Raw genomic sequence first — 22,879 nt, 5'->3', positions numbered from 1 at the left:
ATTTGCACTAAAAACGCCTTTCTTTTTTCCATTATTGGCCGAGCGGACCCATCTCTTCTCAGCCGATAAACACGCCCCAGTCCCTCCTTCACCACACCTCTGACAACTTTGTCCGTTTCCATGACAGATTGCAGTTGGAGACGCCCAAAATCGGCTTTCGATTATACCGATTTGGGCGCCTACGGGAGAAAGACGCCCATCTCCCGATTCGGGTCAAAATATGGGCGTCTTTCTCTTTCGAAAATAAGCTGGTAAGTAACCTAGGGGCCCTTTTACTAAGCTGAGGTAAAAAGAGCTCTGAGCTAGAAGTGGGGGCCATTTTTGCCACGGGCTGAAGCCCTTTTCACCACAGTGGGTAAAAAGGCCATTTAAAAAAAAAAAAAAAAAAAAAAAAGACATGGCCATTGCTCTTGTGTGGGAGAGCACTTACCATCACTTACTGAGGTGGTGGTAACCAGGGTAGCGCATGGTTCTGCCCGATTACCACCGGGTAACCCTCTGTGGAAATACTTTTTTAATATTTCTGCTACCGCCGGATATGCTGCGTGCTGGGGGTGGAACTTTGTGATCGAGTGGCGAAGAGATCCGAGGGGATGCCCCATGTTGAGTGACCACTCGTGCAGTTGCATATCCCTGCGTTTGTCAGCCAGGTTGTTGGATTTGCCTGTCAGGTAAGTGGCCTTGAGAAGCATCCCATGCTGGAGGGCCCACTGCCACATCCAGACTACCTCCTGACACAGTGGGCGTGATCTGGTAACCTTCTGCTTCTTGGTGTAGTACATTGCAACCTGATTGTCTGTTTGAATGAGTACAATTTGGCCACACAGTCAATCTCTGAACGCCTTTAGGAACATTACAGATTGCCCGTAGCTCCAGAAGATTGATCTGAAGGTCTGAATAATAAACTGACCAAACATCTTGGGTGTGAAGCCCATCTACAAGAGCTCCCCACCCCTAAGTACATAAGTATTGCCATACTGGGAAAGACCAAAGGTCCATCGAGCCCAGCATCCTGTTTCCAACAGTGGCCAATCCAGATCACAAATACCCGGCAAGATCCAAAAAATGTACAAAAAAATTTATACTGCTTATCCCAGATATTGTGGATTTTCCCCAAGTCCATGGACTTTTCCTTTAGGATGCATCCATTATCAGTACCTTCTGGGGCTGAGGAATTTGGAAGTGAAGTCCACACTCAAAATGGATCGAATTGTCGACCAAAGAAGACACTGGTGTTACTCAGATGACATCTGCTAGGAGCCCCGAGGCTTGATGCCACCGAGCTGCCAGGGTCCACTGGGTAGATCTCATGTGAAGATGTGCCATGGGCATGACATGGATAGTGGAGACCATGTGGCCTAATAGCCTGAACATCTTATGAGCTGTGACCTACTGGCTGGCTCAGACTTGTTCGGCAAGAGCAACAGTGTCTGCTCTCAGCATATGGAAAAAAGACCACCCCTGCTGCGTGTCTAGCAGGGTTCCGATGAGCTCGAATTGCTGAATGGGATGGAGTTGGGACTTGGGATAGTTTAAAACGAACCCTAGTAGCTCCAACACCCAAATAGTTCTCTGCATGGACTCCTGAGAACCATGCTTTGACATACTCTGGGGCGCTGGATAAGCTTTGGGAGTAGGCTTGGAGTGAGCCTGCGGAAGCTGACAAGAAGGGGCATACCTACATTTCAGAGTAGTAGGGACCCCTCTTCAACTTGCCCAAAAACCTAAATGAGGAAGAAGGTACAGGAGACATCCTATGGGAGAGAGAGTGTCAATGGTGTTCATTTGTTTCTTGATGAGGTTAGCGACTTCCTTCACTGTCTCTCCCAAAAGGTTACCTCCTCGGCACGTGGCATCCACCAATCTCTGCTGGACCGCAGGGTCCAAGTCAGAGACACGCAGCTACGAGAGTCTGTGCATCTCTATACTGGGCAGAGATCCTAGACGCCACATCAAAGGTGTCATAGGCACCCCTGGACTAGAACTTTCTATATGCCTTCTACCGCTTGACCAACTGGCAAAAAGTCAGCCTGTTCCTGTAGGACAGAATCTGTGAAAAATAAACTAAAACTAAAGGGAAGGGAAAGGGGCCATTCTGAAGAAAAGAGAACAAAAAGTCAGGGGAAAAAAACGACGACGGGAAGACACAAAAATGGGAAAAAAAAAAAAAGTACGCTCATTGTTGGTGGAGGTGCAATTATGAAGGCAAAAAAATGTCTCCACATCTGTAGACTAAGATTAGTCTTTATATTAAATATTACCAGCACTGGAACTGCATGGTCTAGGTCTTTATAATTGCACCTTCACCAACATCATGCACCAGAAACTGTGAGGACCATGGGACAATCGATTTCTCTCCTCACTGCGGATGAGAAGAGACTGATTGTCCCGCGTTCTCGTGGCGGGCAGAAAGGCACTCTCGTGCATGTGCAGCAGGGACCCTACGTTTGTTCTTAAAGCTCTAGTAGCTTACTTAAGCTCTGCACCGGGTGACGTGAATGACGTCACCCACATGTGAGAATATGGCCTGCTTCTCCTCAAAGAACGGCAGTTAACATGTATAATTGTCAATATAGAAGCTGCGCTTACCATGCAGCATTGTAAAGCCTAACATTTACATTTTTGTTTTAACATTTCTATGCATGTTTACTATAAAAATTTGTTTTTAAAATTCCTATTTGTTTATATGTTTAGACTCCGAATGTAGGCGTTTCACCAAAACAAAGGCCATGTTGGGTCTCCAAATAAACACTGCTTCCTTTACTTAAAGTCTCCATCTCCTCTGTTCAATTTCTGGCCCACTGCACTTTGCTTTTTGCAGCATAAATTCATATAAGACAAATTTAAAACAAAAATATAAAAAGGCAAATAAGAGAGACCATAATGTGGTCTAACAGTTAAAACATTAATCATGCCCTCCAGTTACACAACTTAACAACCCAATGCTAGGATTTGGCTCATCATGTGGGGGAGTAGCCCAATGGTTAGTGCACTGACCTAGGAACCAGGAAAACCAGGTTCAATTCCTTGGGACTCTGAGAAAGTCACTTAACCCTTCATTGCCCCAGGTACAAAATAAATACCTACAGTGGGGGAAATAAGTATTTGATCCCTTGCTGATTTTGTAAGTTTGCCCACTGACAAAGACATGAGCAGCCCATAATTGAAGGGTAGGTTATTGGTAACAGTGAGAGATAGCACATCACAAATTAAATCCGGAAAATCACATTGTGGAAAGTATATGAATTTATTTGCATTCTGCAGAGGGAAATAAGTATTTAATCCCTCTGGCAAACAAGACCTAATACTTGGTGGCAAAACCCTTGTTGGCAAGCACAGCGGTCAGACGTCTTCTGTAGTTGATGATGAGGTTTGCACACATGTCAGGAGGAATTTTGGTCCACTCCTCTTTGCAGATCATCTCTAAATCATTAAGAGTTCTGGGCTGTCGCTTGGCAACTCGCAGCTTCAGCTCCCTCCATAAGTTTTCAATGGGATTAAGGTCTGGTGACTGGCTAGGCCACTCCATGACCCTAATGTGCTTCTTCCTGAGCCACTCCTTTGTTGCCTTGGCTGTATGTTTTGGGTCATTGTCGTGCTGGAAGACCCAGCCACGACCCATTTTTAAGGCCCTGGCGGAGGGAAGGAGGTTGTCACTCAGAATTGTACGGTACATGGCCCAATCCATTCTCCCATTGATGCGGTGAAGTAGTCCTGTGCCCTTAGCAGAGAAACACCCCCAAAACATAACATTTCCACCTCCATGCTTGACAGTGGGGACGGTGTTCTTTGGGTCATAGGCAGCATTTCTCTTCCTCCAAACACGGCGAGTTGAGTTCATGCCAAAGAGCTCAATTTTTGTCTCATCTGACCACAGCACCTTCTCCCAATCACTCTCGGCATCATCCAGGTGTTCACTGGCAAACTTCAGACGGGCCGTCACATGTGCCTTCCGGAGCAGGGGGACCTTGCGGGCACTGCAGGATTGCAATCCGTTATGTCGTAATGTGTTACCAATGGTTTTCGTGGTGACAGTGGTCCCAGCTGCCTTGAGATCATTGACAAGTTCCCCCCTTGTAGTTGTAGGCTGATTTCTAACCTTCCTCATGATCAAGGATACCCCACGAGGTGAGATTTTGCGTGGAGCCCCAGATCTTTGTCGATTGACAGTCATTTTGTACTTCTTCCATTTTCTTACTATGGCACCAACAGTTGTCTCCTTCTCGCCCAGCGTCTTACTGATGGTTTTGTAGCCCATTCCAGCCTTGTGCAGGTGTATGATCTTGTCCCTGACATCCTTAGACAGCTCCTTGCTCTTGGCCATTTTGTAGAGGTTAGAGTCTGACTGATTCACTGAGTCTGTGGACAGGTGTCTTTCATACAGGTGACCATTGCCGACAGCTGTCTGTCATGCAGGTAACGAGTTGATTTGGAGCATCTACCTGGTCTGTAGGGGCCAGATCTCTTACTGGTTGGTGGGGGATCAAATACTTATTTCCCTCTGCAGAATGCAAATAAATTCATATACTTTCCACAATGTGATTTTCCGGATTTAATTTGTGATGTGCTATCTCTCACTGTTACCAATAACCTACCCTTCAATTATGGGCTGCTCATGTCTTTGTCAGTGGGCAAACTTACAAAATCAGCAAGGGATCAAATACTTATTTCCCCCACTGTATATAGGTTATGTAAACTGTTTTGACTGTAACCACAGAAAGGCGGTATATCAAATCACATCTCCTCTCAAAATGGACCTATATAAGCATTCTGGGCCAACACAGAAAAACAACCTCTTACAGATGTGCTTCAATTTACATCCTTCACAGAGGGCAAACACAGAAAATGTTGGCAGATAAAGACCTGAATGCTCAGGATTCACTAGTATACTTAAATCTCTTTCTCCCTGCCAATTTTGGGGCACGGACCATATAAGTCTGCCCCGGCACTGGTCCTACTGCCCAACTGCTGGAGTTCCTGTCAAAGCCCACTCCAGTCTTGATCCTGGTCTGGTTTTGCCATGTACAGGACGCAGACCATAGATGTCTGCCTGGCAATGGTCTTACTTCCCAACCTCTGAAGCTGCCGTGAAAGCTCACTCCAGTTATGAGGTTGTAAGTTTTGCTTTAATAGGATTCCATCCTTTTTCTACATGGTGTTCCTCTGTGTTTATCCCATGCATTCTTGACCTTTTAATCGACTAAAGCTTTCTTCCAAACAAATAAAAGAAACTGGCACTATTCCCTGCCAACGTGTATCAATCAATGATTAAACCTTACATTTAATGTGTGCCACTACTGTGCTACGAGTTGATAAATGTGGTCTCTCGAGCTTAAACCACCCAACAAATTGAGCAGCATTATTCTGATTAAGCTTTAATCTAGCTACTTCTTTTGCCAGCAAGTCAAAGTAAAACCCATTTCAGTGGTTTATCCTGGATGTAACTGTCTATGATGACAGGTGATTAAGTAAATCAAATCACTTTCACAGTAATATAAAAGGTTTAAAGGTATTAAGGAACTCTATTTCCATGGGTTTTCTTAAACAAATGATTGCAAACATTCAAATTTAGACAGTGCATTTTTTCTAGCAAAAAAGGTGCCGGTACTCAAGTGCCAGGCCACCCTTTTAAGGGTGGGGTGGGTTGATCGCTGAGGGACCCACTCCACAATAGCCAGGCCCCCTGCAACCAGTCACAGAATCTATGACAAGGCAGAATTATTGTGTAGAGCCTGAGCTCTTTCATCAAAACTTGGGGACCATCGGTCAATGTTAGCAGACAATGGAAAAGGTGCCGGTACTCAGGACCCCCTCAAAAAAAGCCCTGAATTTAGAGCAACAGACTGTTTTCCAATAAGCTGCCACAAGGGGCCTTCAAAATTCCAATACAGTAAGGGCTTTCAGGATGTTTTTAAAATAGTTCAGTCTGAAAAAAAAGCATGCAAAGTTTCATACAATGTTAAAAAGAATTTTCAACTGAGGTTTCCCTGTAAATGTCTTATTTCTATTAATTCCACATCATATATTTTTTTTGACCCAAAAATGTTGCAAGATTTTATTTCCTCTAAAGAATAATGTTGTAATAGGCATTGTATTGTGGCGTTACTCGGCTGCGATTTTTCGTTACCTCTCTCTGCTCATAAGAATTGTTTATGTTTTTTGATTTAATAATTTTATTTCCTAGATCTTGGATCCACTTTTGTGGTCAATATAATGTATAATTATTTGATTGTTTGATATTTGGTATCTTTGTCTAGATCTGATTTATGTTGTATTTGCATAAATGTAAATTTCAATAAAGCATAAATATTAAAGTAAAAAAAAAAACAATGTTAAAAAGAAAACATCAGGAAGAAAAAGAAACTGCACCAAAAGGAATATTCTTGAGTCTCTGCTCCTGTTCGCTAAGTTATAGAGGATGGGCCAACATGCCAGTCTTAGGCCGGAAGTGTCTATCAATGATTTTGGAGGGAAGAATAAACAACCCTGCAACCAGGGACTAGCCGTCTTCTTTCCTCCAACAGAGATTATGGAAGTACAACAAGTTGTAGGAGCATAATAAGGGGGTCAGTCAGAGTGGACCATCAAGAAAGCAACACGTAAGACTAGGTCACCAATCTGAAGAGCTACCATCCCATAACTCAACTAGGCTTAACCAAGCTACAAGCTTAAACAAGGGAGAAAGAAGAGTATAAGATCCAAGCAGATCTAGGCTGGAAAGGTCAACCTGTAGAACGCAGAACTAGAGGAGCCAGTGAGGAAAGGAGAAGTGCCCAGGTAAGAGAAGGAGAGGCTCAGAGCAGTGAGTGGGCCCTGTACCCTCTGATTTGAGAGCATTCAGAGCTGTAGTGGAGGGACCCCGTCTTCCAAGTGGTTCTGTTGCACTGGGAACACCTTTCAAAGACACTGGGCGGGGTCTTCTTTTGGGATACCTTGTCCAAAAAACAGCCACAACAAAATCAGACAACTCAATGGTGATAAATTTCCCAGCCAGATGATTGAGGTCTTTAGGGTGGGCTGCACCAAGCTAATGTGAAAAAAAAAAAATACAAAAACTTGAAAACCTAAGAGACTATTGGGGATCTCAGGAAAATGAACCACACAACAGCAACAGACTTTACAGATTAAAAAGTTGAAAATATGAAGAAAAAAAAAAAAACTAGGCCTTGAGGCAACTGAGAGAAAATGGGTCTGATCAGCTCCAAGGAAAAGATTAGACTGAGGCGGTCCTATGTGACAGCGGAAGGCAAGAACAGGCGCATATGTGAAGTGAGCCTACCCAAAGGCTTATAGAAAAAGTTGCTGGAGTAACATAGTAGACGACGGCAGAAAAAGACCTGCATGGTCCATCCAGTCTGCCCAACAAGATAAACTCACATGTGCTACTTTTTGTATATACCTTACGTTGATTTGTACCTGTCCTTTTCCAGGCACAGACTGTATAAGTCTGCCCAGCACTATCCCCGCCTCCCAACCACCAGCCCCGCCTCCCACCACCAGCTCTGGCACAGACCGTATAAGTCTGCAAAGCACTATCCCCGCCTCCCAACCACCAGCCCCGCCTCCCACCATCGGCTCTGGCACAGACCATATAAGTCTGCCCAGCACCATCTCCGCCTCCCGCCACCGGCTCTGCCACCCAATCTCGGCTAAGCTCCTTAGGATCCATTCCTTCTGAACAGATTCCTTTATGTTTATCCCACACATGTTTGAATTCCGTTACCGTTTCGGAATTCAAGAACAGGCGCACATGTGAAGTGAGCCTACCCAAAGGCGTAGTAGAAAAAGTTGCTGGAGTATTGCTTCTCGTGCCAAACTCCTCCTTGTATGGGTGACATCACTGATGATTTTACAGTCCTGCTTGTCCGCAGAGAATAAAAAAATGAATAGCTTATCTGTATAAAATTTAGGCTGCTTATATTGCTGAACAGTCACATTTTATATGGATAAGGAGATGCAACACCAGAAATTATCCATTTAGCAGAGATATGCCACCACTAAACAAATCAGTGAGCCTAAATTAAGCAGATCGTGCTGGTACCCTCCCTACTGAATACATGTATTCAGCACCACTGCTTATAAGAATAGAAATGCTGAATATACGTATTAAATTATACACTGGTGCTTAACTTGATTCTGTGGTTGTGCCAGATCAATATTTTTAACATTGAGCACTTCACGACAACATAGCAGTTCAAATCAGTAAGCTACAGTTCTTGAATACCGGAAAAACTAACACAGAGCACATTAGTACTCACCAAACTGAAAGAATGGTCCTCTCACAGAGAGATTCATAGAGTGTGTGGTTGATTACTTTTATACTTCAGTCAGATAAGTTAGATCAATCTTGAAACAAAAATAAAATTCCTGCACTTACATAAGATGGGCAATTTTGCAGCAAGAGATAAAACACCCGTTACTCAGAGCATCTAAGAGCAGCAGCTAAGTGGCTGGAATCTGTCTACTGTCAGTTTTCAGTTCATTCTGAATAGCATATAAGCATTTTAAACAATTTTACAATCTGAAATCAAAAAGATGAAAAAACATGAGGGCAAGTCAGAAACCAATGTGATCTTAGGAATATAAAATGTAAACAAACAATGGAAAAAAGTCTGCACGGGGTTAAGTTGAACATGCACAGCAAAAGTCATTATCAAAAAAGGATGAGGGTCTGTTTTATCATCTACTGTCATATCCCGCTTTGTCATGTGGTTCAGTAAAGACTGCTCTAGATGGAGGGGTCTTATGAGTCACCCGAACACCAACGCAAAGTAACAATCAAACTACAAAAGACTGAGCAATGTGTGACGTACCTGTATTACATAAGAGGGATCCCAAGATAACTAGGGTGACAAATCTTTATAAAGGGCTATTAAGGAGATTTTTCTTGAAATGAAGATGCCCAATTGCAATATGTAGCAATGGGATTATACTCAGGTAAGAAAAAGAAACTTTTCCAAATGCCTGACAAACTTACTAAAAGTTTAGATACAAGCAACAAGGGAGAACTTTTTTTTTGCACATTATAAAATTAGGTCTTTATCAAGACCCAAACTGCAGCACATACATATCTATTATAATAAAACTCGCCCTCAACGTTCTGAAGACACTGACGTCACTGCAGCCACTCAGACACCGGTTCGTAAGTTCATGGTGGTGAAGCCACAACACTCACCATGTCTCCATGCCCCGCCCTCACGACACACGTGATGACGTCGAGGGCGGAACAAATACAGAACGCAAATGAACGAACGGGGATGAGTAGGGAAACACGCGGAGCGTGCTTCCCTACTCATCCCCTTCCAACGAATCGCTGCAGACAGCCTCATAAAATGAGGACACTTGCCCCGGCCCATTTCAAGGCCTCACCCCGCCCCTTTCACGCCCTCGCCCCGCCCCTTTCAAGCTATCACCCCGCCCCCGGTCGCCCCCTCTTCCCCCCCATCACCTTCCCTCCCCCGTCACATCCCCTCCCCTTACACGACTATCCCTGGTGGTCTAGAGGTACCTCTTCGCTCGGGCCAGGAAAGAAAGAGCCCCCGCTTTCCTGGCCGGAACGTTGCCGCTAGCTGCCCTGCTGCATCCTGTGTAAGTCCAGCTCTCGGCATTTCAAAATGGGCGCCGAGAGTTGAAGCAGCCTAGCGAGACTTCAACTCTCGGCGGCCATTTTGAAACACCGAGAGCCGAACTCGCACAGGATGCAGCAGGGCAGCTAGCAGCAGCACTCCGACCAGGAAACAGGGGGCTCTTTCTTTCCTGCCCCGACTGAAGAGGTACCTCTAGACCACCAGGGATAGTCGCGTAAGGGGAGGGGAAGGGAGTCCTGTGCCCGCCTCCGACGACAGGAGGGCGTGGGACTCGGAGGACAGAGAGGGAGACAGCAACGGAAGGAGTGGGGAACCCTTGCTAGCGCCCATTTCATTTCAGCCGGAAACGGGCCTTTTTTACTAGTACATAATAAAGATCTCAATTATGATGTTCACAGTAAAATTAGAGGTATTTTTTCTGCTTTATGTGATAGAACATTAGCATTACAAAGCAACACCTGATTTCTTTGACTGGGTGACTAAAGGACTGCATAAAGGACATACGCCATCTACTTGGGATTTAAGCAAAGTCTTCGATATAGTTCCTCACAGAAGAGAATAAGCTAAGAGGGCTGAACTTAGGACCCAAAGTGATCGGAAACTACTTATTTTCTAACTCTTCTTAATCTCTTACCTATCTATATGTTCCATCTTTGCTTTACTCTTTACTATCAATTAAAATGTTCTATTGTGTATTATGTTGACATTGTAAGTAGTATATTATGCCATACTTTATGTTATTTGAATATTTTTACTGCTGTAATTGCCTACTGCTCATGCTTGATCTATTCTTACTGTACACCACCTTGAGTGAATTACTTCAAAAAGGTGGTAAATAAATCCTAATAAATAAATAAATAAACAAACAAAGCGACAGAGGGTGGTGATAAATGGCATTCACACCGTGGAAAGGAAAGCGAGTAGTGGAGTGTCTTAGAGGTCAGTATTGGGCCCAAGTCTGTTTCATATATTTGTGAAAGACATCATCGAAGAATTAGAAGGAAAAGTTTGCCTATTTTGCGGATGACGCAAACATTACCAACAGAGTGGATACCCCAGCTGGAGTTTTTAAAAGATGAACCACAAATGCCAGACGTTTTGATAAAAACATCTCAGCCACTCGAAAATACACTACGCAAAATGTGTAATGGTGGTACTTGTCCCCGTGTCAAGAAAACATCCGTGGTAACAGCAGGACATTCCCTCCACATGCAAAATGTGCACATACACCTCTGCACGTTAAGGAACATGCTTATATTTGGTCATTATTAAAACTTACAATTTTGTTAATAGTATACATCAAGCCCTATGCCACCTTGGGTAAATCTCTTCATACCATGAAGAAATTAAATGATGACCAGCTCAATTACTAGCACACTGGTGTTCAGTACACACTCATTACCAGGTACAAACCAACAAGCTGGCAAACTGAGAGGCCCTTTTACTAAGCCGTGTAAGCGTCTATGCGCGCCCAACACACGCCAAAATGGAGTTATTGCATGGCTACCACGTGACTCTTGCAGTAATTTCATTTTTGGCGCGTGTCTATGTGTAGCTGAAAAATAAATTTTATTTTATGCCACGCGTATCGGACGCGTGCCAAGTGGCATTTGGCGCACGTTGGTCATTACCGCTAAGTCAATGGCTGGCAGTTAGGTCTCAGACCCAAAATGGACGTGTTGCAATTTTCATTTTGCCACATGTCTATTTTCGGCAAAAAAATTTTAAAAGCCATTTTTTTGTAGATGTGCTGAAAAATAATTCTGCGCGTGCCCAAAAGATGTGTCTACACTACCACAGGCCATTTTTCAGCACACCTTAATAAAAGGACCCCTAAATAATTAAATAAGGTCTTTTCTGCCGTTTTAATGACCTAGACGCAAGAGTTTGTAAATTCTAATCTCTTAGTTCAGATTCCTTTACATTTATATAAATAGAACGTAATGATTTTGAAAGCATCAGAACACAAAGTACATAAACATTCCTACACTTTGTACATCGATTAAGAACTCGGTCAACTATAAGACAGCACAGGACACAGTTTAGTACTTAACTCATCATCTTTAATTACCTTTCACTTCCAAAAAGCTTCTTCCCTGACACTTACTCATCCTGGTGCAGGATGCCAGGAAATAGGAGAAAATTCCTTTGTTAGCATGTACTGTACATACTCAGCAAGTTTACTCATCTCTCAGTCACTCCCATGAACCGAACACAATGTACAACTACAGAGGATTCAAAACTCTGGCCAACATGTGCTCAGCGGTTTCTACTGACGCTTCTTGTACAGTATCATGAACTAGTACTATACAGGAACAAGATAAAAGTTCTGATATTGTTATCTTATTAAACAAAGCAATTCTGTTCTGAAATTGCACCGGCAGTAAGCGTATCCCCGCAGGCTCTGCCTCTGCCCCATCCCCATTGCTGTCATTCTCTAATTTTTACCCCACAGCTGTCTACACTTAACTGCAAATTTACAACACACACAAAATATTAATATGCACCCTTAAACTATGAGTTCTAGGCAATCAGCCAATTTCAATGTGAACACCTCATATTCCAGACTTGCTATGCAATAGGGACATGTTTGAATCTTAAAAGACTGAGAAACAGTAAGCTATGATTTCCCTAGTGGTGGTCCAGAAAAACATTAGGCCAAAGAATTAGCTGTTAATCGGGCTACAAGCAAAGAACCAGATAGCCACCTTGTTTCTAAAATTTCAATACATCAAAAAGTAGTAGCACTCTACTTCTAAGCCACAACAGAAAAATGGGACCCAACTTTTAACAAATTTGTATCGCCCTCCCTTAAATTAGGAGCCCTCTTACAAAGTGAAGGTAAGCCCGAGGAGGGCTAACCTGGAACTACCCGCTGGTCCAACGTGGCTGCCGGCAGTAACTCTGCTTTGAGTGTGTGCCATGTCCGGAATCCAGAAAGTTTTTTTTTTTTATTTTACAGTGCGGTGCTAACCCGGCAGTAATCGGTTATCGTTGTGCACTGTCCAGCTACTGCGGGAGCCCTTACCGCCACCTCAATGGATGCCAGTAAGCGTTCTCCTATACATGGCCACATGGTAAGAGTAATCTTATTGCAAGGTCAGTTTTTTTTTTTTTTGGGGGGGGGGGGGGGAGGGGCCTTTTTATCCACTGCGGTAAAAGTGGCCCTGGTGCATGGGAAAAACGTCCCTCGCCATTACAACAGGGACCCCCTTTCCTGTAGCTTAGTAAAAGGACCCCCCCAGGGAATTAGCCTCAATACATTTTTACAGAAAAGTAAAACAAATGACACAAAACAAGATGGTATAGAAGACAGCAGGACTCAAAATCAAGGTGAAATGTGATAATAAAGGAGGAAGAGGGTAACAGGCAACCGTGTACAATGATTAGTCCTGAAGGAACATACGTTAAAACATAGTAACATATAGTAACATAGTAGATGACGGCAGAAAAAGACCTGCACGGTCCATCTAGTCTGCCCACGATAAACTCATATGTGTATACCTTACCTTGATTTGTACCTGTCTTTTTCAGGGCACAGACCGTATAAATCTGTGCAGCAGTATTTCCCGCCTCCCAACCACCAGTCCCGCCTCCCATCACCGGCTCCGGCACAGACCCCGTATAGAAGTCTGCCCTCCCCCATCCTAGCCTCTCAACCACCAACCCCTCTTCCCCCCGCCACCCAATTTCAGCTAAGCTTCTGTGGATCCATTCCTTCTGCACAGGATTCCTTTATGCCTGTCCCACGCATGCTTGAATTCCGTTACCGTTTTCATCTCCACCACCTCCCGCGGGAGGGCATTCCAAGCGTTCACCACCCTCTCCGTGAAGAAATACTTCCTGACATCTTTCCTGAGTCTGCCCCCCTTCAATCTCATTTCATGTCCTCTCGTTCTACCGCCTTCCCATCTCCGGAAAAGATTCGTTTGCGGATTAATACCTTTCAAATATTTGAACGTCTGTATCATATCACCCCTGTTCCTCCTTTCCTCCAGAGTATACATGTTCAGGTCAGCAAGTCTCTCTTCATACGTCTTGGAACGCAACTCCCATACCATCCTTCTGAAATATTTAAGCACACTAAACCGAGGTGTGCACAGAAAAAAAAAACTCACTTCATTTTCTGTTCAGTTTCAGGTATTTGTACTTTTTTTTTTTTACAGTTCAGTTTAGAAATTAAAGCTTGTAAAATTTGATTAAGACTTAACATGTGTAAACCAACTTTTATACACAAATTTTTTAATGTATGTAAATTCAATTTAGTGCACTTTTTCACATGTATAAAAAAATTTCAAACCAAAAAGTGCACACAAAGCACATACCTAGGCTAGACCATTTTAATACAAAAATAGTTTAGGTTTGAACACACTGTTCATTTCTAAAGGCGAATGTGAATGCCTTTGTATTAATCAGGGAGTTCGGGATTTCAAAATTAGGTACTAAATAAAGTACAAGTAATCTGAATATTATGAAATCAGAGTATCTCTGCTTCAGGAAGCAGGTGAAAGCTTGGCTCTCAACCAGGCCTTTAATGGAAGTAGCTAACATCTTAGTCTCACAAACACACACTACAGCAAGACATGTTTATTCACAGAAGCCTGCGCAGCCTTCTACATGGAATGTTGCTAGTGGAATAGCAACATTCCATGTAGAATCTCCAATAGTAGCAACATTCCATGTAGAATCTCCAATAGTATCTATTTTATTTTTGTTACATTTGTACCCTGCGCTTTCCCACTCATGGCAGGCTCAATGCGGCTTACATGGGGCAATGGAGGGTTAAGTGACTTGCCCAGAGTCACAAGGAGCTGCCTGTGCCTGAAGTGGGAATCAAACTCAGTTCCTCAGGCCCAAAGTCCATCTCCCTAACCACTAGGCCACTCCTCCACTGTTGCTACTATTTGAGATTCTACATGGAATGTTGCTACTATTGGAGATTCTACATGGAATGTTGCTATTCCACTAGCAACATTCCATGTAGAAGTCGGCCCTTGCAGATCACCAATGTGGCCGTGCAGGATTCTGCTTCTGTGAGTCTGACGTCCTGCACGTACGTGCAGGACGTCAGACTCACAGAAACAGAAGCCTGCGCAGCCTTCTACATGGAATGTTGCTAGTGGAATAGCAACATTCCATGTAGAATCTCCAATAGTATCTATTTTATTTTTGTTATATTTGTACCCTGCACTTTCCCACTCATGGCAGGCTCAATGCGGCTTACATGGGGCAATGGAGGGTTAAGTGACTTGCCCAGAGTCACAAGGAGCTGCCTGTGCCTGAAGTGGGAATCCAACTCAGTTCCTCAGGACCAAAATCCACCACCCCAACCATTGGCCACTCCTCCACTTAGTTTTGGACTAGATTCATAAAATTTTCAGGGATATGTTGAACAGTACGTTTATACAAGCTTAAAACTAATATATTCCTGAAAATGTGAGCGCTGGAGGTTGAATGGTTCAGGAGATCATGACCACATAAAGTGAATGTATAAGCGATTATTCTTTATTAAAAAGCATCAAACCGATGTTTTTGGCTTAGCACATAAAGAGAAATGTTTGTGGGGGGGGGGGGAGGGGGGGCGGGAATCACTGGTGAACATCCTGTGAGAAAACCACAGAGCATCCATCTCAAAAAAGAAATGTGCTTTTTAAACCCCGCCCCTCTCCCAGTCCTGCACAGACAACCTGTTCACTGCTTTAACACCTGAATGAGACGGACAAAACAGGTGACTAATTCTTGGCAACGCTGCCAAGAGTGCAGAGAAAGTAGAACAGTCAACAGCGCAGGAGCAGGCAGTGTGTCAGCAAAGACAGGACAACACAGAGAGAAATAAGGAAAGAGAGACAGGTGTGTCCAATTAAACTGTTCTACTATCCTTCAGGAACTTACTGTATGTACTATGACAACAGACATTTGGTGGTGTACAAAGCTGACCTTACTAAGACTGAACATCTAAGAGAACATCAGTGGGAGGGCTTCACATCAGGTGCGTATGAGCGGAAATGCATATTTCCTTCCATACACCTTGAGAAGTTATGGATTACGTTTCAACAATTTTTTTTATTATTGATGACAAATCAGAGTGAACATTCAGCCAACAGAACATATGTGCTTAGAAAGATCTATAGCACAAACAAAAAAGATAATATTGAATTGTCATCGAATTTTTAAACCTTCTTAATCCCCCCAATTCCTACCAACCCCCTGTACTTTCCAGAAGAACCCCCACTCCCTCCCTATTGTTATAACTATTTTATGTATAAACAACTTTACTGAAGAACAAAAATCCCCCCCCCCCCCCAACAGAAGTTATGACAACAAAAAGGGTTCTAGGTCAGTTCCCACCTGGACAATTCCCACTGAACCAACTCCTACCACACCAGGGAGGACAATTCCCACCCATAACCCAACAAAACACAAAAAACACATCGATTGGGGGGCCAGTACCCCCTTAAATCCCCCCACATTATCTTTTACACATCCCTTTCCCGACATGCAGTTCATAGGGGGGGGATGCCCTCCACACCCCCCAAAACTAGGTTTCAACCTAATTCATGTTTAATCTGGGATCTAAATGTCGTAAGTGTGGAGGAGTGGCTTAGTGGTTAGCGTGGTGGACTCTGGTCCTGGGGAACTGGGTTCGATTCCCACTGCAGCTCCCTGTGACTCTGGGCAAGTCACTTAACCCTCCATTGCCCCAGGTACAAATAAGTACCTGTATATAATATGTAAGCCGCATTGAATCTGCTATGAGTGGGAAAGCACGGGGTACAAATGTAACAAAAATAAATAAATGGATAAATACAAAGTGCAGCTCATGTGAGGAGGGGCAATGTCCCCCCACACACCCCCAAACTAGGTTTCAACCTAATTCAGCCCCTCAAAACGGCACACTGATTACAATTTATAACAAATTACTGTGCAACCTATGAAGTTATTCCGTTATTATAAGTTCTCTGTGTCCATCCGTATGCTGCTCTTGGTAAGAATTGTCACCTTAAGTGGGAATTGTCCTAGGTGGGAACTGTCTCGGGGAGAATTGGTGGGTGGGAACTGTCTGGACGGGAACTCACCTCATACCACGAAAAGATATCAAAATCACAGTTTATTAGAAGTAATGTAAATAGGGTCAGCCAGCGATCGAGTAGGACTGCCATTATTTCAGTACGTACAGAAGACGGGCACATAAAGGACTAGATTCTATATATCACACCGGAAAAAAAACCCCTGAAAAAACAATACACTTAGGTGTATTCTAAAGGACGCCTAAATTCAGGCGTCCTTTATAGAATATGCCTAAATTTCCATGCAGTTTATAGAATATGACGCAAGCCTGACCGCGTGACCAAATTTAGTTGCGGGCAATTACGAATTGGCATAAAAGTCGATGCCTACTTTAGGCGCAGACCATGTAAATTTTAAAAACACCCACAGCTACACACCCTTTTCAACTATGCGACTGTTCAGACAGTCGTGTGCGTTAATTCTAATTAATGTTAGTGTCAACAATTGCTTGTTAATTGGATCCTCTCGGCGCTAAGTGGCTCAAATAAGTTGCGTGCGCAAATCCAGAATATGCCCAGATTTGCACATGCAACCTAAGTCACGCAATATTGAATCTGAGGGAAAATGGATTAGGAGATATTTAATGACTGTCAATCCCAATTTTGGTCAAGTTATCAAAAGACAATTTTACTAAGCTGTTTAGATTCTAGATTGGAGCAAGAAGCAGCCTAGCGGTTAGGGCACCAGGCTGACAATCAGCAAAGCCCAGTTCAAATACCGCTGTTGCTCCCTGTGGTCTTTGGCAAGTCATTTAACCCTCCACTGCCTCGGTTACAAACATAAACTCCGGTTTACTAAGCATCTGTCCATGCACGAGTGCCAACATGGCCCGCCACTAGCGCTACTTCGTAAACAGACCCTTTAGATTGTAAGCCATCCGGGGACAGGGAAATACCTGTATGTAATTCACCTTGAGCTACATCTAAATAAATAAATAAAATACATGTCTACTTCTAATAGTGTCATTATCTAGAAGACACCAATGTGTATGGGAACAGACCGCACTTTTTGACTCAGGACACAATCCATTCTAGACAGTACTAAACTAGTCTCATGTTACCTGGTGCTGCACAGTAACTTTTACTACAGAGAAACATGTGGTTTGGGTTCCATCGGGGACTTCTCAGTAAATTTTACCCAAAGATACCAAAGAATATGAGCCTTACTGAACTGGCCAAACAATTATCATCAAGCAGTAGCAAGTGGGGAGGGAGATTCTACTAAGGAGCTATGATCTAAACACATAAATCTTCTGTTGGGTTAGGTGCTGCAGTATCCCCAGATGACCCCAGGAACTGAAGATCTAAAAAAGGACTCCACTGTGGCAGAAGTTTAACAGAAAAGAATTAAGGCATTACAAAAAAAAATGTATTGCTGTGAAGGTGTAGTGTTAACCCTCAGCACTGCAGTTTTGGGGTGTAAATAGTCTGCTTGAGGAAATAAGAGTTTAAATGTTAGCATTCCAGACAGTACCTTGATGCATGGCCCTACAGCTGAGCCCTGTCACTTAAATGACTGGACTAAAAGGTATGCTGGAAAAAAAAAATAGGAGAGGACAAGATCCCCAGATAGCTGCAAAATGAAAGTGTCAAATCCCAGCATTGGATCCAGTTGGAAGTCCAAAAAACCCTGCCCAATCAATTACAAAAATAGCACTGTAAGTTACCACTTGTTAGTTTTTTAAGATCACAAGCTTTCTGATCACCAAAAGGTTGCATCAATAAAAAAAAAAAAATAGCATACTATAAGCTGAGAAACTAGGGCCCAAGATATCTAACCATGTTATTAATGAATCTACATTACCATCTATACTATAAAATATAACAAAATTAAGCTAGGGTTCAGCCCTTAACCACGTAATAAACAATCCCATGTGGGGACCAAATTTGCCTTCCGTATACAATATAATTAGTTACCATCAAGGCCAGAAACCAGGGCAGTTGCCCTGGTCCTCCATGCTACAGAGGGCCCCACCTATGCCTCATTCTGAAAGAGGAATAGCCTGAAGATCTTGGGGCCCCCCTACCCAGTTTCTGTCTTGGGTCCATGCATATCTAAGTCCGGCCCTGGCTACTATGGAGTTTGGAACAGACAGGGCTGGTACCACGTGACATATATGTGCACATATTAACTCTTACTTGTGATTTGGTAGTAACACGGCATACAGACAAGAGACAACATTCTCAGCCATACAGCCAATACCAATATCTTCAAACCTTTTACTGCCTGGCTGACAGGGAAGTGGGGGGAGGGGGAATGGAGCTATCATACTAGTCAATTCTTTCTTATCTAAGACAAGCATTAGGAAAGTGAACTTCATGTTTACTTTTAAAAGGACAAAAATGGGACGGACACCTGACCTATAATTCTCTGACTAGGTCCACAAACACAGAAGTTGCTTAATTATGTAAGAAGTTAACATAGGTGGGGGAGGGGGAACTAGGAAGGAAGATAGTCACACAGATTGTCAGATCAATAGACAAAAAAAATCTACATAAGGAAACAACTCAGAATATATACAGCACCAATAAAATAAGAGAACTGTACGCCCTTAAATCTATTAGGAAGATAAAATAGGCCACCCCACACCACCCAACACAGTTATAATATATCAGTAAACATGTTATTCAAATAAAGGATGCCCTGAGACTCACCAGATCAGAAGTCAAAGCTAAAACAAAGTCTTCAAAAGAAAACTTCACTGCAATTTCACAGATAAGAGCCTAAAATCCAGTAAAGATATGGATACCAACAGTGTTTGGAAGTATACTGTGGTACTCATGGAATATGGAGAGACTGGCAACAAGCACCTAAAACAAATGTTAAGTTATAACCACAGCCAAAAGCAGTGGAACCTCTTTTTCGTTTGAGAGGCCAGAATAAGCAATCTCTATGGGTGCACATGTACTGGCACCTAGCCTTTATACCTTTCAGGAAATCTAGACTGCCCCAGTTTGACGCCCCCTACTTGTCTGATTGTGCATTTGTCCTTTAGATTGTAAGCTCTCTGAGCAGGGACTGTCCTTCTATGTTAAACTGTACAGCGCTGCGTAACCCTAGTAGCGCCTTAGAAGTGTTAAATAATAGTAACATCGGTGGGTGTCATCATGCCCCCGTGGCTCACTCCATTCCACTAATTATGACCTGAAACATAAAGCCTCAATTTATTTACTTTCCAGATTGATCATCAGTGGGAATAAAACCATGCACACTTGTCAAGTAAAAGTTTGAGCCTTCTCTCTCCCAGTATTTGTTGACGTTGTTGTCCTCATCACTTACCCAGCCTCCACGGTGGCCCGAGCGGGGAAGGAGACGGGCCTAAGAGCCGGGACTCAAAAGACGAGTTACTTCCTGACTCCGAACGAAGATGGACGGTGCTCCCCTCGGGAAAACTTCCCCCTTCCGCAGAGAGCAGGTTCCCGAACACCGAGAACCACTAATCACCGAAACGAAAACCCCACTCCATCCTTCCCCAACCGCCTCCCACCTCTCCCTCTGGCCGACTCACTGGCAGCCGACTCCTCCTCCTCAGCACGTACCAAGGTCCCCAGCCCCCCCAACGTCACCGTCGCTCCGCCCCCTCCGAGCCCATTGGCTACGACCGCCCACCGCCCACCCTCCCATTGGCCCCTCCCAGAATGGGGCGGCCGCGGCCTCGTGCTTGATTCCTTACAGCTGCAGGCGGCGGGTCACGCTCACGCAGCGTCTAAAAAAAAAAAAAAAAAAAGATTGTTTGTGCGCTGTGAGGTTCGCTCTCTCGCGTGGCTTGGAAGGATGATGATTGTGGAGGATGGGAAAGGGGGGCGAGGGTCAGCCCTCCGCCGCGCGCGAGTACCATAGAGTTGTACTACTTGTGCAGTTCAACCATCCGCGCGCCGCGCCTCAACGCTCGAGGGCTCGCCAGGGCTGATGCGGAAGAGGCGACGATTGTTGCAGGCTGCCTTAGTTGTGGCCCACTTTGTGCGCAGGCGCTCAATGTTATTATTCAACTGCTGATGGTAGCATTAATTATAGAGGCTAGTGCTGTGGGTGCTTGAGTACCCCCAATACTAACAAAAAAAAAACTGCTCAACTGTGGCCAAATTTCTGTTGGGTTTAGCACCCCCAATCACTTTGAAAAGTTGGCTCCTAAACGAATGGCATTGGGCAAGTTCTTTCTACTAGCCAGCAAAGTCCAAACATCTCATAGTCGCCTCTGTGTTCAACAAAAATGCCTTCTCTTATAGTTAATGTACAGGTTTTAACATAATGAGGACTCCAAAATCACTGGGCATATTTTTCAGTGTTTTCGCTTCTCCTTTCCGCTGCCTTCTTATTACGTTCTCAGTTTTCATCAGTGTTGCTTTATATCTATTTTTGGGGGATTTAGCTAAGGCTTACAATCTGTTTTATATCTGAAGTAATGGAGGGTTAAAGAACTTGCCCAGTATCACAAATGGGCCGATGATCAGAAGCAAACAAGCGCTAGAGGCTGTTAACGCCATAGTAGCTTCTGCGTTTGCTACTGCCCCATGATCAAAGCTCCCAAGCGCATGAAACAATGCGCGCGGGCTCTGAACACAACTAGCAAGCAAATACATGCAAAACAGGACTCTAAGCCCAAGTAGAATGCAAATGCATGCTAAGCGTATTCTTCCCCAATGATCAGCTAGCAGCATGCCAAACATTGGTGCGATGTCCGCAATAACCCCTATGCCAGCTTGGAGCTGGCGTTAGGGTTTGCAGAGCATTGGGGAGGAATGGTGAGCCCTGTCCAGCCTGCTAGCAGGCCCCCTATTATCCCCAATGCAACAGCCCGCACAGAATCACAGGGTATGTTTTCTCTTCCAAATGTTAGGAGGCTTGTTGCATTTGATTCTACAAAAACACAACAGAAGGCTTTGACCAGTACACAGCTCCCTCACACCTGAGGCTCAAGTTGCTTGTCTACTGCCATGCAAACCCCGTGTGAAGGGCCTTTTGATCAGCCAATTCTAATTATGCCAAAACCATCATTCTGCCTCTTATTATTTGGATACCCATTTATTACAACATGGTGCCTATGCTATTTTTGCCCATTGCAGCAGATCAGCATGGTAATAGGTCACTTGGGGAATAAAAAGCAGGATCCAACAACAATTGTTAACATCACAACAATCCTGGACTTGACTTTAGTTTTCTGTGTAATTTTATTCATACACATTTCCATACCATTTCTCCATTACATATAGTAGATGATGACGGCAGAAAAAGACCTGCACGGTCCATCCAGTCTGCCCAACAAGATAAACTCATATGTGCTACTTTTTGTGTATACCTTACCTCGATTTGTATCTGTCATTTTCAAGGCACAGACCATAGAAGTCTGCCCAGCACTAGCCCCGCCTCCCACCACCCAATCTCGGCTAAGCTTCTGAGGATCCCTTCCTTCTGAACAGGATTCCTTTATGTTTATCCCACACGTTTGAATTCCATTACCGTTTTCATCTCCACCACCTCCCGTGGGAGGGCATTCCAAGCATCCACCACTCTCTCCGTGAAAAAATACTTCCCGACATCTTTCTTGAGTCTGCCCCCCTTCAATCTCATTTCATGTCTCATGCATATTTATTGCAGATATCCTAAAACCTGACTGGTACATTCTCAGGAGAAGTTTCAGGCCTAGAAAATGACACAGGGACTGAAAGTTTGTCCCTATCCCCATATAATTCTCTGTTGAAGACTACTGCAGTATACCAACAGACTGTACTTATTTAAATTTTATATAACACTAGTAAAACATGCCCATTTCTTGCGGCAATGAAACGGGCGCTAGCACGGTTTCCTTCCGGACCTCCCTCCCTCCTCACCCTGTTGGCGTTCGTCCGCCATTGTTGCGGACCTCGGCACGCCACCTTCATTCTGCTGACATTGTTCCGCCCTCAACATCATATTTGCCGCGAGGGCGGGGCCCCAACACAGTGTTTTCTGTGGCTTCACCACCATGAAGGCTTCGAACCGGAAGGAAGTGCCCGGAGGACCTGACAGTGACGTCAGTGTCCTCAGAACATTGAGGGTGAGTTTTATTATATAGGATATACAAACCAGAAGGTTATCAGATCAGTGTTCATTCAGGTACAGTAGGTAGTTTTCTGTCCTTGGAGGGTTCACAATCTGAGTTTGTACCAGAGAATGGAGAGTTGAGTGACAGTAGTAGCGTAAGTACCACTTGTAGTCCAAACAGTGTTGAAAAGATCCTTCTATCC

The 22,879-nt window shown here is 43.9% G+C and overlaps 1 protein-coding gene across 1 annotated transcript in view; it reads right to left on the bottom strand.

Annotated features, from left to right (window-relative positions):
* Nucleotides 1-20,157, bottom strand: part of PER3 (period circadian regulator 3) — an 84,354-nt gene extending 64,197 nt beyond the window's left edge. The window contains exon 1 of the mRNA XM_030222166.1: nucleotides 19,935-20,157. The gene's annotated coding sequence lies outside the window, so the exon portion shown is untranslated. The remainder of the gene's footprint in view (nucleotides 1-19,934) is intronic.
* Between the last annotated feature and the right edge of the window lie 2,722 nt (nucleotides 20,158-22,879).

This window comes from Microcaecilia unicolor, chromosome 13 (assembly GCF_901765095.1).
Source record: "Microcaecilia unicolor chromosome 13, aMicUni1.1, whole genome shotgun sequence".
Taxonomy (NCBI): domain Eukaryota; kingdom Metazoa; phylum Chordata; class Amphibia; order Gymnophiona; family Siphonopidae; genus Microcaecilia; species Microcaecilia unicolor.
Note: the sequence above shows the minus strand (reverse complement) of the source record. Positions and strands in the feature narration are given on the sequence as shown.